Source organism: Betta splendens, chromosome 22 (assembly GCF_900634795.4).
Source record: "Betta splendens chromosome 22, fBetSpl5.4, whole genome shotgun sequence".
Lineage (NCBI taxonomy): Eukaryota > Metazoa > Chordata > Actinopteri > Anabantiformes > Osphronemidae > Betta > Betta splendens.
This window is the reverse complement of record NC_040900.2, coordinates 2768969-2781730: the sequence shown is the minus strand read 5'-3', so window position 1 is coordinate 2781730 and position 12762 is coordinate 2768969.

Sequence of the window (12762 nt, the reverse complement as noted above, 5' to 3'; positions counted from 1 at the left end):
AACAATCCTTCCCCATGGAAGGAAAGAAGAGCTTCATTATGCGTGATTGAACAAACTCCTGATAAATCTGTTTGAGACCAACTTAAAACACTTAGAATATTAATATTTAGACTTAAAACACTTTGAATATCAGTCAAAATGATTGAAGCACCCATTGAACTCTTACTGTGGCTCTCACCTGACCAGGTGCAGCTGCAGACCGTATATAACGTGTGTGCGCTGTATTCCCAAACACAGCCTTCGTGTTTGCGTCCCTGTCGAGGGTCATCACGCGACAAAAGGCGTCCAGCGTCACCTCTGTGGATGTGCATCCTCCCTCCCTCCCTCCCTTCCTCCCTCTCTCCCTCTCACATCACACTAATCTCTACAGGTATTTCTCCTCGGCTGCTGCTATTAGAATGCATCAAATGCTCTCTATTGATGCATGTCAGAGCGTTCTTCTTTCATCTCCAACATTTAATTTACCGTCCTGTTGTGCCGCTAATCCTGTGTCGTGCCATTTCCTCCGCTCCTCAGATTGCTCTCTCAAAGCCCCCCTCTCCCCCAGATAAAGAGGAAGGTAATCACCATTGTCTGCCACCGATACACCAGCGCTGACCCCCCTTCTCACGGCAGCCCCAAATTAAAGGGCTGTCCTGCCCTCACGCCCCCTTAATCACTGGCCTCGTCTCTCTGTGCGAGTGGACCCCAGGGCTGCTGCACTTTCATCCACAAATAGGCTTTCAGTGAAAGCACCCAGGGCTGGCGTCCTCGCAGGCGAGCCGCTCAGCGCCGCTCTGCGCCGGCTTCCCTGCAGCGGGCCGACTTCCAGCCTCACGCACTTGCTCTTCCTCAGGCCCCCTCTGGTGATTAGGCATGAAGAGTATTCGACTTTCACTCCTATTGCACCCCGATGAATTGAGTCTTTCTCTCTCCTCAGGAGGTCTGACCCACAAGTCTGTAAAGAAACTTCAAAGTGGGGGAGCGCAGTCATTTGCGCTGTTTCAACTCTGTGGAGCCTGTACCAGCATCCGCCACCAGCGCCACAGACACTGGAGGACCATCATTGATATAAAGCGTGTGCTCAGGGTGACGTGTGATAAGGCATAAGCAAACTAACACAGATTATCATCAGCTATTCACATAATTCACTAAATGATTTGTAATTGATTGGCAGCGGTGGAGAGTCGTCAGGGTCAACACTCTGCCTTAAAACACGCAGAACCACTCAATAGAGTTTAGCTAATTTCTGTTAATTGCGGCTCTTACTTCCCTCCACTGAATTGACATAACGCCGGAGGGCTCAGCCAAATCATCACCATTATGACATTAGCAAGGGCTTATCCAGCGCTAAGAGCTTGAGCTGATACTAACACTAAGGAGTTTAGGATGCTAAGATGAGACCAAGCAATTGCAGAGGCTGCCGTAAGACTGACGGACAACAATGAAAGTTTACAATAAGGATCAAAGATGCTCGCAGGGTTAAGGGAGCGATCCAATTAAGAAAGCCCGCTCTCAATGCATCCGCACAAAGTAGGTGCCACAGCCGGTGGAGCCCGAGCTAATGCAGGAGGACGACACCCCCATCTACTGATATGGGAGCGTTTAGCATGACGGTCGGCCTCTCTGCCCTGCACTTATTAACGCTCCTGTTAGAGCGAATCTTCTCTTTGACTTGGGTGAAGAGGCTGGTTAAAGCACACGCAGCAAATTAGTGGGGAAACAGCATTGTGCCTTTCATGAAACACGCATGGGGGGGGCGGGCAAAGGTTTTAAGGCTGTGGGGGACCATGATTGCTTGTGATGTGTCCCAGGTTGTAATCCTCGGACAAGAGACTGCGGCTTCCCTTTTAGCCAGCAGAGGGGCTCAGGCTGGGCGAGCGCCGGCCTTAATTACACTTGTCTGGGGACGAGATGGGCTTTAGGTGTAGCTAATTAAGATCATAGCTCTGGCTGAAATGGCTTAAACTGCAGCGCAATACAAGCGGCGTCCCTGAGGAGCAGAACAATGCCGGCGAGTCCCAGTCTTCCTGCAGCCCATGAATGCTCGTATTGATGATAACTAACCCGTTAGAGGAAGCTGAGGGCATCTGCTTTATGTAGTTCTTTACATTTAGGAAGTAACCTGCTCCAAACGAATCACTGTTACTTTTTCATTTATACAGCTTCGCACCACAGTGGGTAAATCTCCAGATCTGCCTGCCTGCTAGTGGCTGCGCCTGTTACTGCCAGAGATACTTGACAATAAGAGTGGAACTGAATCAAACCTCAGCCCTCTTGTGTCTTCTGGCCGGCGAAATGGTGAGAGGCCAAACAGCCGGTCCCATAATCCTCACTATTGACAGGGCCGCCTCTGTTTTCTGCCTGATCTGTTTGGTCTGTCAAGTTAAGGGAGCCCCTCCAGTGCTCCTGGGAACCAAATCTATAAACAAACCCTCAGCTCGTCTCCAAGCTCTTCCTATGCACTGTCCTTGGCCTACAGTTCCATCATCCATGCCCCATCAAAGGGAATCATTATTTAATTAGCTGCCACAATAAAATGCTCACGCTCAATGCCCATGTTTTTTGTTTCATGTTGAAGTGGAGAGATTTGGGCGCTTGCAGATTTAAGGCGGTAGCGCTGTAATGAAGTCTGAGGCTCCTGCCACGTTATGAGAATGGGATTCAGACTAGAATACGGCTGTGAATGAACAAAGCATTAGAGAAATACATTCGATATTTCCCTGGAGCTTCTCTTGCCTTTCATGGTTTCATTCATCTTTGTTAGGACCAGACCTTTCTCGCTGTGACTTTGTTAAATTTCAACATTTCCTCTCTGGTTGGTTTCAGCGCGGGGTGAAGAGGGGAGGGAGCTTTCGAAATGCAGCCGCATAGCGGTGATATCCAGGGCCTCTCCCTCCGTCCCCCTCTGACCAGCCGTCACCTTTAAATCTGCCTTTTCATATTCTTCTCAAAGCGCCTTGTCCTTAGAAAAGGCGCCTGCCAAACCGGATCTCTGGACAAACAAGCGATGTGGAGAAAGACAGACATGAGAAACCTACTGGAGGCAAATTATTTAACCACTGGTGAAGAAGGAAAAAATCTTTCTTTGTGCGTTTAATGAGAAAAAAATAAAACAGCTTAGAGTAATTCTGACAAACTTAAATATTATAAGCCTGGTGTCAAAAAGCTGTCATTGATCAATACCTACTTTGACCAAATGCTCATTTTAAATTCTTAAGCATCCATCACACCGAGAATTTAAATCTCTGGGAAACGGCCACTGATGCACGTTTAACAGTTTGTCCTGACGCCTGGAGCTTCAATAGCGTGTGAGTGACAGACCCACAGCAGCAGTGGTGCAAAGAGAGCGGCCGCCCCACCTGGGTGGTGGTCCGGGGATGGGGGGACACCGGTGCCTTGACCGACAGGCCTGCGACGGGCGACGACAGCCCGGCCTCGCGATGCCTGAAAGGCTTCAGCCACGTCTGCCAGGACCCTTAAAAGGGGAAATATTCACATGGTAATCGGAAGGCCATGAATCATAAGCCCAAGGTAAGCTATGTAATGCTGGTAAGACAGTGAGTCGCGCTTTATGGGTGGAGAGGGAAATCCTTTTTGCCATTCAGGCGAAGAATCGCAACCGTAATACCATTAACTTCCAGCCTGAATCGCCAAATGCCATTTAATTGCCAGAAGCAGCCCATTGTTTGCAGTGGGTGAATTTAGGCTTCAGTGTGGCTCTGTTTATACACATGAGCGTGAGAGGGGGTCGAGATGGAAGGGTTTGTGTTCCGGGGGGGGGGGGGGGGGGGTGCAGGGTGTCATAGTGTAAGATGCCTGAAGAATGATGGTCCCTCACACATACACAATCACACACAAGCGACCGACGCCCAACCAAAGCTCCGCAGTAACTAGCTTAACTAAAGTCTTTAGGGAAAGTAAATTCGGACAAACTCCTCTCTCCTTAATACCTGATTTGTTCAACAACATGATTTGGGGCACGTCTATTGAAGGCCCTTTTGGGCCAAGCTGAGGTCTTAAGGCTCAAGGCTTGTACCTCGTGGTTATTGTGGGCTGTTTAGGGTTTGTCTCAAATCTCCTTGTGCGGGTGTGTGGACGCTCCTAATGCTGGCTAATGGGCTTCGGCAGAGTAACAGTCTCCCAGCTCCCATTGAGGACCCCATGGAAAGCAGCATAAGCTCCATTCAATTGAGGCTCTGGCCAGACCTTTCTTTGGGAGTTTTTTATTATTGGGTAGAGGCCACCCTCCATCACCCCCATTTTCACCCCAAATCTCCTGTCTATTCTCCTTGGATCTTCTGTCCCTGCTGACCTCCCTCCAACCTGACCAACACCAGCGCCCCTTCTCTGGACTGCGGGCCCGGACCCGTCAGCATTGTCATCGCACCCCTCCCTCGCCCGAAACCTGCCACAGTGCACCACGTTGGCCTCCACCCCCAGCCCGGTCTCATGCAGCTGATGCTGACCCTGACAGCCATGTCCCAGGGAGGGCTAAATTGAATGTGAAATGCATAGTGGGCCTTCGCAGACTGCTTTGTGCAGAGGGGGAGTCTGGGAGGCGAGTAGCGTCACTGCTCCTCAGCGCTGATCGAGTTTGACAGCACGACGGGAGGAGGCAAGAAAAACGTTCTCTTGCTCTCATTCAGAGCTGAAAGAGGGCCTTTTCAGTCCCCCCCCCCCACCCCCCCAGCACCACCAGCACCAGCACCAGCACCAGCACCAACCAGCTCTGTCTTTCCTCTGTTTCCCTCCATCATCTCACCTCTTCTTATTTCCACCATGCAATGGAACCGGCAGTGGGTTTTTGGACCGGCAGTTTCCCTGAGACCACACTATTGTGTGTGTTTATCCATCACAACTGAGCAGTTGGGGTCCAAACCTTCACCGACCTCCGCTTATGATTTAACACATTGTTTTACAAAGTCGTTTTCATTGCATTTAACCCGTTTCATGCGCCTTGTCCGACATCATTAGCGGTTTTGTGGTACATCAAAGCCAGGGTGCATGCTCACATGTTTGTGTGTGCACTTACGCCTGAAGGTGTGTGTTGCCCCCTGTGCATTATGGGAAGCACTGTTCAGTCTCTTCCGCTCGGTCAAGCAGCCCCTCTCCCCTGGATGCGGCAAACCCCTTATTTAATGCAAATGACAGTCATCTAGATTCCGATGCAATTCTTATGGCTGCACATTGCCTAATCAATGTGAAGTGCTGTGTAAAAAAATACATTGGCTGCCTATAATAGTTGTTTTTGACCGAGTCAAGTGCAGCTTGTAGAATTAATCCCAACCTGAGATTCAATTATGGGCGCCTGGCTAGGCAGACGAGGGACGGCTGGTGAACAGGCGTGAGGGGACTTTGACTGTATGGCTGAGGTTATTTGTATGTGTGAAGTGTACGTCTGTGTGATCATACATCTCTTGACCTGGGATAAAGAGACCCTGCGATCCCCTCCTCCCGGAGCCTCGTTGTGATTTGAAGGCAGCCCACGTTAGTCTCGCCTGCCGCGTCCTGGGCAGCCGGGGGGAGATGTGCGAAATTGGCTGGTGGAAATTCCGAGTCGCGAAACCTCATTGTCACCTTTTTCTAATGAGTTCCCCCCCGACCGTCGAACGCGCTCCCGGTTCTGACTTTGTGCGTGGAGAGCGAGGAGGTGTGGACGCGCGGCTGGCTGTGGGAGGCGAATGCGAGCTACACAGAGACTTCATCAGTGTGCATGAAAGTCAGGCTTCCGGAAATTCATTTGCGCTGCCTGTGCCAGATAAGCATGTTTCAGGTCAGTGTTTGCACGGAGCCTTTCTGAGGAGACGCAGGGCTCATTACAAGGTGTTAGAGTGGCTCTTGGCATTTTCATTCACATTTACATACTGTTGTTGTTTAGATCCATCAACACCTCAATTGTGTTAATGACCAATTTGAAGATATTACATTTGCCCACACAGCTTCTCCTCACAGAAGACAGGTGGGAAGTTAATTCATAGGCAGAAGGTAAGATTAGGTTTTTTTCTGTGAATCCCTCAATATCTAATGGCAGAAGGTTGAATGTGTGCACACAAGTAAACACACCCCAATAATAAAATTCATGTTACGCAAATATTTATCGTGAAAGCATTTACTGTACAATAAAAGTTGATCTTCCATCCAGCCCAAGGACATTGCTGCTTCTTCCATCCTCCCCCTCCTCTACCCTTCCCAACAGTGGGCCAATGACAACATAGACGCAGAAAAGGCAATTTAGCTCCCTCTTTTAGAACTACTTTGAAAATAAAGGAATTTTAATTATGGACACAATGAAAAAGAAAAAAGGACTAAAAAGGGAGAAAACATTCACGCACAGTAAACAAAGCTGAAACAATTATCTTCTGGTGACCAGTCGGTGTTTTTAGAACAGTCATTTTAATCTTTTATTTACTGCAAAGAGAGAGAGGCGGAGCGAGCGAGCAAGAGACAGACAGAAGGGAAGAGTGAGGGAGGGAGAGAGAGTAGGAAGGGGGCGAGAGAGGGTGAAAGAGAGAAAGATAATATGCATATAGTTAAAATATCGCTTCCCTCACAATCAAAAGATGCATTTTTTTTTATTAGAGAAACAATTTAGCCACACACCCGCGTGGAGGAGGGGTAGTTTGTTGTTGGAAATTGCTCGCTGTCAACCCCCCAAAGACAACATTGCATTTTTCTATTCATCAGAAAAGAGTACGAAGTGACATTGTGAGTTTGCGCTGGTGGGATAAAGCCAAGCGACGGCAACAATGCAGCGCCACCAAGTCGGAGTTATTTCAGGGCCAGGCCATAATTGAACCTAGAAGTAGCCTTTTGTTGACTTGTGATGGGTTCTAATAGTCAGGTGACTGACATGCAGATGCTTTGTGTGGCTACCTGCTATTCACTATAAATAACATTACATTTAATGGTCCATTTCAGATGACAAGCGCCTCCTCTCCCCCCGTGCACAGAATTACAGCCCTGCAAAGTGAAGTAATGAGGAAGGAATCCAGGCTGCAAAGGAGCAGTGGGGTGAAATATAATTAATCTATCACATCTATGGCAAATGAGCCATTGACACCTTGCCTTTGAAGCCCCGCTGCTGCGTGGATGTAGATGCGTATCGGCTCCGTCTGGCCCCTGGGCGCCTCTGATATAAACATTCACTCCACCGGATGCTGTTATCCTCTATTGAGTGACACTGATGCGTTATGTGGGATTGACCACGATAGCAAGGCAAAAGCTACAAATCTCCATTTGCAATGAGGAGAAAATTCCATAGGATTAATTTTCTGTATAAGACCCCCGCCCAGCCCCCCGGCCCCCACCCCGTCCTCAACTTCAGCTGTGCAGCCCGGTGTTAAAAGACCCAGAGGAATACTGTCTTTGTCATCCTGCCGTTTGGGGCTGAAGAATAAGAGAAGTTTTAATCCCTATTGTCCACGAGTCTGGGGAGGGGGGGGGTCGGCGGCTGTAAGATGATCCAACCGGTCACACTAATCCCTCCATACCACTTTCGCCTTCACATCAAAAACACCCCCACCCTCCCACAAAGCAGCGGTCTTGTGTGTTGGACCTCAATGTGCAAATTCTGAAAAAGAAAATAGAGCAAAGAAAAAGTTGCAACAACGGAGCAGAATAGACTTAAAGACAGTTGCACAGAAGACGGGTGGAGCTGTGGGGTGAGGGCGGGGGCACTCCCTCCGCCGCCGCGCTCCCCTTCAGGTCAGACCCCGGTGCTGCTGCAGTTGCTCTTTTAGAGGTCGCCCTGGCAACCAAACAATTTTCCGAATCCTGTGTATTTTCCGTCTTCTGGGGGACGAGGAGCCGGAGGAGGGGACAGGTGCGCACGGGCCGCTCTTCTGCACAAACACTGCTGTGATGCAGCACGTCGGTCCTCTTCACTGCTGCTGGATTAGCCGGCGGAACACAAACGCAGCCAAATGCGGACAATTTCAAAAAAGTGGGGACTAGTGCTTTGGAGGAGCGTCTTTGCTGCTGGATCAAAAGTTAAAATCCACAAAGGTACTTGAGGAGATTCCTAATTTTTTTCATTCCTTGCATGCTGTTCTGTCAGAATGTGAGATTATGAGACTTAAATGTTAAAAAACAAATAAATGGAAACACCTCAATGACGCGAGCACGTCACCGAGGCAGGAGGAGCGAGAACGTGGAAGAACTGAGGTCTGAGGCTCAAGGCCAACGATGTCATGGAGTGGATGGTGGCGCGGCCTCTGGGGGCACACACACAAACACCAGAGCTGCTCTGATGAAGTTCACTGTAATATAGAGTGTGAGGAGTCAGAGTGGGGGCAGGGAGGTGTGTGTGTGTGTGTGTGTGTGTGTGTGTGTGTGTGTGTGTGTGTGTGTGTGTGTGTGTGTGTGTGTGTGTGTCTGTGTGAGGCAGCCAGGAGACAGCCGTTTAAAATTCTGTTTCCTGCAAGTGAGGAGGCTAATCCTGCCCCCATAATTCCCTGCAGCCAAAGCACCCCTCCTTCCTCAACATCACCACTCCCTTTCTCTCTATCTCGCTCGTTCCCTCTCTCTCTCCCTCTCTTAGTGCACACTCCATGAGTGACAGCACAATGCCCAGGCCCTCGCACGCTTATCTAACTCTAGCAGATGGTCGACTTGGATCAATGCACACACGCCACGATCAATGGCTGCGATAAAGAGCGGCGGGGATGGAACCCTCTCCCTCTCTCCCTCTCTCCTTCTATCTGCCTCCCCTCATGCCCGGCCCGCTGCCCCCTGCCCGATTGTCTCTCCCGTCCGCCCGCGTGGGCGCTGGCGGCGGCGGCTCTTCTGCCGAGGACGGTCCCGCTGGCGGTGGGAGGCCCGGTGGGCCGTCAGCCGCGCCCGTGCAGCCGCCCCCGTGCAGCCGCCTCCCTTGACCTGCTCCCTGGGAACCTCTGAGCCCTCTTTCTATCAGGCTTATCATGAGATCACTGCTTCATCTCCTCCTCCACTTATCTCGCTCTGTCTTTCTCTCTTACACGGGCTCTGGCTGTATCTCCCTTGTTAATCTCCCGTGGATGTACTCATTCTCTCCAGCCGCACAGAGCGCTGTCTGCCTCTGACCTTCTACGCTCCCCTTGAATGCACCGTTTACCGTGCGGCTGCCGTCGTCTGATGATGCAGCCTCCAGGCTCGTCTCTGTTCCCTCGTGGGACATCACTTCAGGACATTTCCACTCATGTCGCCACAGTTCTGTTTTATCCCGTGTCACTATTCTGATGTGTCTCTCGTGGGACTGAGGTGGAATCAAAGTAGGTCAAAGACAGAACAGTGGGAGAAGTGGAGCAGAGGTCTGACTGAGTGGATCCCCAACAGGAACTATGGGTGGAAGTGGGACAGGGTGCACGCTGCTAAACAAATTTCAGCCCCGTAAGCAAAGACTCTATTCAGAAACACACAGGGGTCCGATTTAAAAATCATAAACTCTTTGTGATGGCTGCAATGCTGCACTCGTGGCCTGAACTTTGCCTTGAAACTTGTGAGGTTCTGATCAAGAGGTTCTAGTAAGTGATGCAGATGCTAATTGGTTTCCGCAGTGATTGCAGGGTGCACATCGTTGCAGCCACTGTTCTTAGGTGAACACAACCACCACTTCATCCAAAACATGGGGCCATTTAATTTGTCAGCTGCATAAACTTTGCCCAACTCTCCCTTTCCTCCCCCCTTAAGGAATTTGTAATTGGCCGTTGGTGATGTAATGCGCTTCATAATAAGCCCATTAAAGCCTTTCTCTGTGCTGATGGAAAACGCAGTGGCAATATGGACACCTCTGCTATTTATACCTCTCAAATCCTCATGCATATTCACACCGTGCAGAGATGGGGAGAGAGCAGGCAGACACCCTGACAAATAAGTGCCTGGATCTCATTTCTTTTGGAGCCTAAGCTATTTCAGCACACTCGGGCCTCCTCCACTCCTCACACTATGGCCGCAGCCTCAGCTATTCTCTTGGTCTGCCTGCTTTCATTTGCTCTCAGTTCACATGAGCAGCGGACGTGTGTTTGTGTGTGTGTAGTGGAACTGGAGTTGTAAGAAGCACAACTTGCTTCTTACTGCGTTGTTCTTGGGTTGCACTGACCAGACAAACTGGAGAACCTCTAGAGACAACCAGTCACATGTTACTGGTCTGGTCCTCGGAATCTAGTGAAGCCTTTAATTCTTCAGGCAAAACGTCGACTCTGCACATTGGAGTTTGTAGGTGGTGCGATGGAGGCGGCGCCTTCTCAGACGTCTCTTTGAAAACTACTGAAAAGGGCGACAGTGCTGAAAAGTTGAGTCCACTTCCCGACACGAGGTGCGGTTCCGTGCACTGACGCGGGGCGACTTCCTGCCCCCACGGCCGCCCGCAGCTGGACCGCTGGTCTGGCTGACCACACTCTGCCATTGTCACATGAGCCATAGTCTGAAGAGGCTGGTGCTCTCCCCCCCCCCCCCCCCCCCCCCCCCGTGCCCCCCCTCCCCGTACTCCCTAATCCTGCTTAATTTGAGTGCAAAGAAATTCACATGTGCCAGTAAGAACATTTGCAGAGTACACTGCCTCCATTTTCCTCCCTAAAATAAAATAGAGCTTAAGCACTAAGCTTTATAGATCTTACAACTTGATAGCGCGATTAAGGGGGAAGATGGTGACTCTAAAAAGTGCACACTTTCAAATTACAAGCTACGCTACATCGGTTTTAATTGGGGAGTCATTAGCAGGGATGCAGGACTTTGGATGTCTCTAGATTTCTACGCGGACACCTCACTGTTTGACACTTTACATTACATTTTTATTGTGAGGAGGAGGAAAAGAAAGCTAAAGAGTTGCGTGTCGCTTTGTTTACCCCCTTAAAACAGCTCCTTAAAGGGATAAGCTGGGGCTAACTCGGGCCGCCACCACTGCCACTTTCCAGCCGCCGTATCTTTGTGTGTGAGAGAATGAAGCGGAGCGAGACGGAAAAGAGGGAGAGATGCAGATTTGAACACCTCCATACTGTGGGTGGCATGAGACACGGAGGGACAAAGAGCAGCTAAGGGGCTGCGCGGCCACCCGGGAGGAGAACCCTCGAACCCGGGCGATGCTGCCGCTCGCACACGCTGACAGAGGCAGAGGCTTTAATCACTGAATCACTGGGACTAAAGGCGTGAACGTACCTACCAGTTTCATTTAACCCACTTTCACTAAGTCAAAAAACTCAGCATCGTTTTTTTTTTTTTTTTCTCGCTCAACATCAAAGTGGTTTAAACAGCACATGAATATTTGGTCCAGCGAGTTTGATCTCGTCTGAAAAGGACCCAGTGCCGTCCAATCCAGCGCCTCGCTCTATAAATGTCATCTTGGAGATGAAACTTCACATATTAGATGTTCTGACAAATCAAACAAAAGCAAAAAGGAAAAAAAAAATCTAAAAGTGTTCCATGTTTCCCTCAGATTTTGTACACATTAAGCCAAAAGGTAAGAAACACAAGACGAGAAATCCTCAGCTGACAATGGCACCATCGCATTGTTTGTGCCACTGAATGTAACGTCTCAGATCTCGCTGGCATCTTCCTCTGGCAGCAGAACTCGCTCGCCTTTTTGTGTTTTCATTGTGGATTGTTGTTTACTGGCTTCAGCGTGTTCTATCGCTGCCTCTCTTTCCTCAAAACACCTACTCATTTGAGGACTGATTCATTCTGGGCTAATTCATATTCCCGAGGGATTAGAGACATCTAATTTGGTGATATTTCTGTCATGCACACTTTGGATGTAGTATTCAAACAGTCTTCCCCTCCCCCTTTGCCACAAGCACAAAAACACAAAAAACAAATACACTGCAACACATCATGTAGTTATCTTGCTTGCCAAGCTAAGTATCTTCTCCGTGGCAGGAGGAATCTGTGTGTATGTCTCTATTGGACATCTACATTGTGGCTCGATAGCTAGATAAGAGTTCAACACACGCAGGAGAAAACAGTCTGAGCAACAGAGAGATAAGTGAGTCCAGAAAGCAATCATAGTGTATGTGCAGAGTGAAGCACAAGGGAGAAACAGGAGATCTGGACAGCGCCTCAAGCTGTGTGATAAATAGATTTTCTTCAGATTAGATGAAGTTAGTGAACATGTGAACAGAAGTGAGTTAAAGGTGAAAATCAGGGAACTTAGGTAATGGAATATATAATTTATGTATATTGGAATGTTCGTTGATGCCTCCTGCTGTTTGAGACGTGCAGAAACCTCGGACGTTTTAATTTAAGTGAAAATAAGAAGATCAGAGCAGAATATTTTAAGAAATGAAATGAGGCAAGGTCAAAAATCTAAAGTTCATGTGCTGAAAAGAAGTATTTACATTTATGTTACAGTTACTCGTTTTTTGGGGTGTTCTTAATCTGTGGCTCTAGAATCAGCCATCATGAGTTTACTGGGGTAAAAGCTCCAACTCCACAGCCCCTAGGGTGTAAATGTGTATCAACAAATCCAGTGTTTGTTCCGTCAATGGAGCAGCTCCGGGCGATGCATCAAAGTAACATCACAAATCAGAGCCATATTTCTCTCCCATAATTGTTTATTTTTACAGTTGTGCAGCGCGGTGCCGTTCGCGCGGCGTCCCGGGGTTTAAAGCTCCCAGCCTGCAGACGCGACTCCTTGATTGCTCGACCCGCCAAGTGTTGAGTGGCTCTAAAGAACCAGCGGTTCTCCGTGTGTGCCCTGCTTTCGGAGGGTGGAGTGACAGTGATGGATAGCAGCAAGCTGGGGACCAATAAGAGCCTCCGAGTGGTCGCTTTAGGGCCCTGGGCTCCATCGATGGACCCTCCAGGAGACCC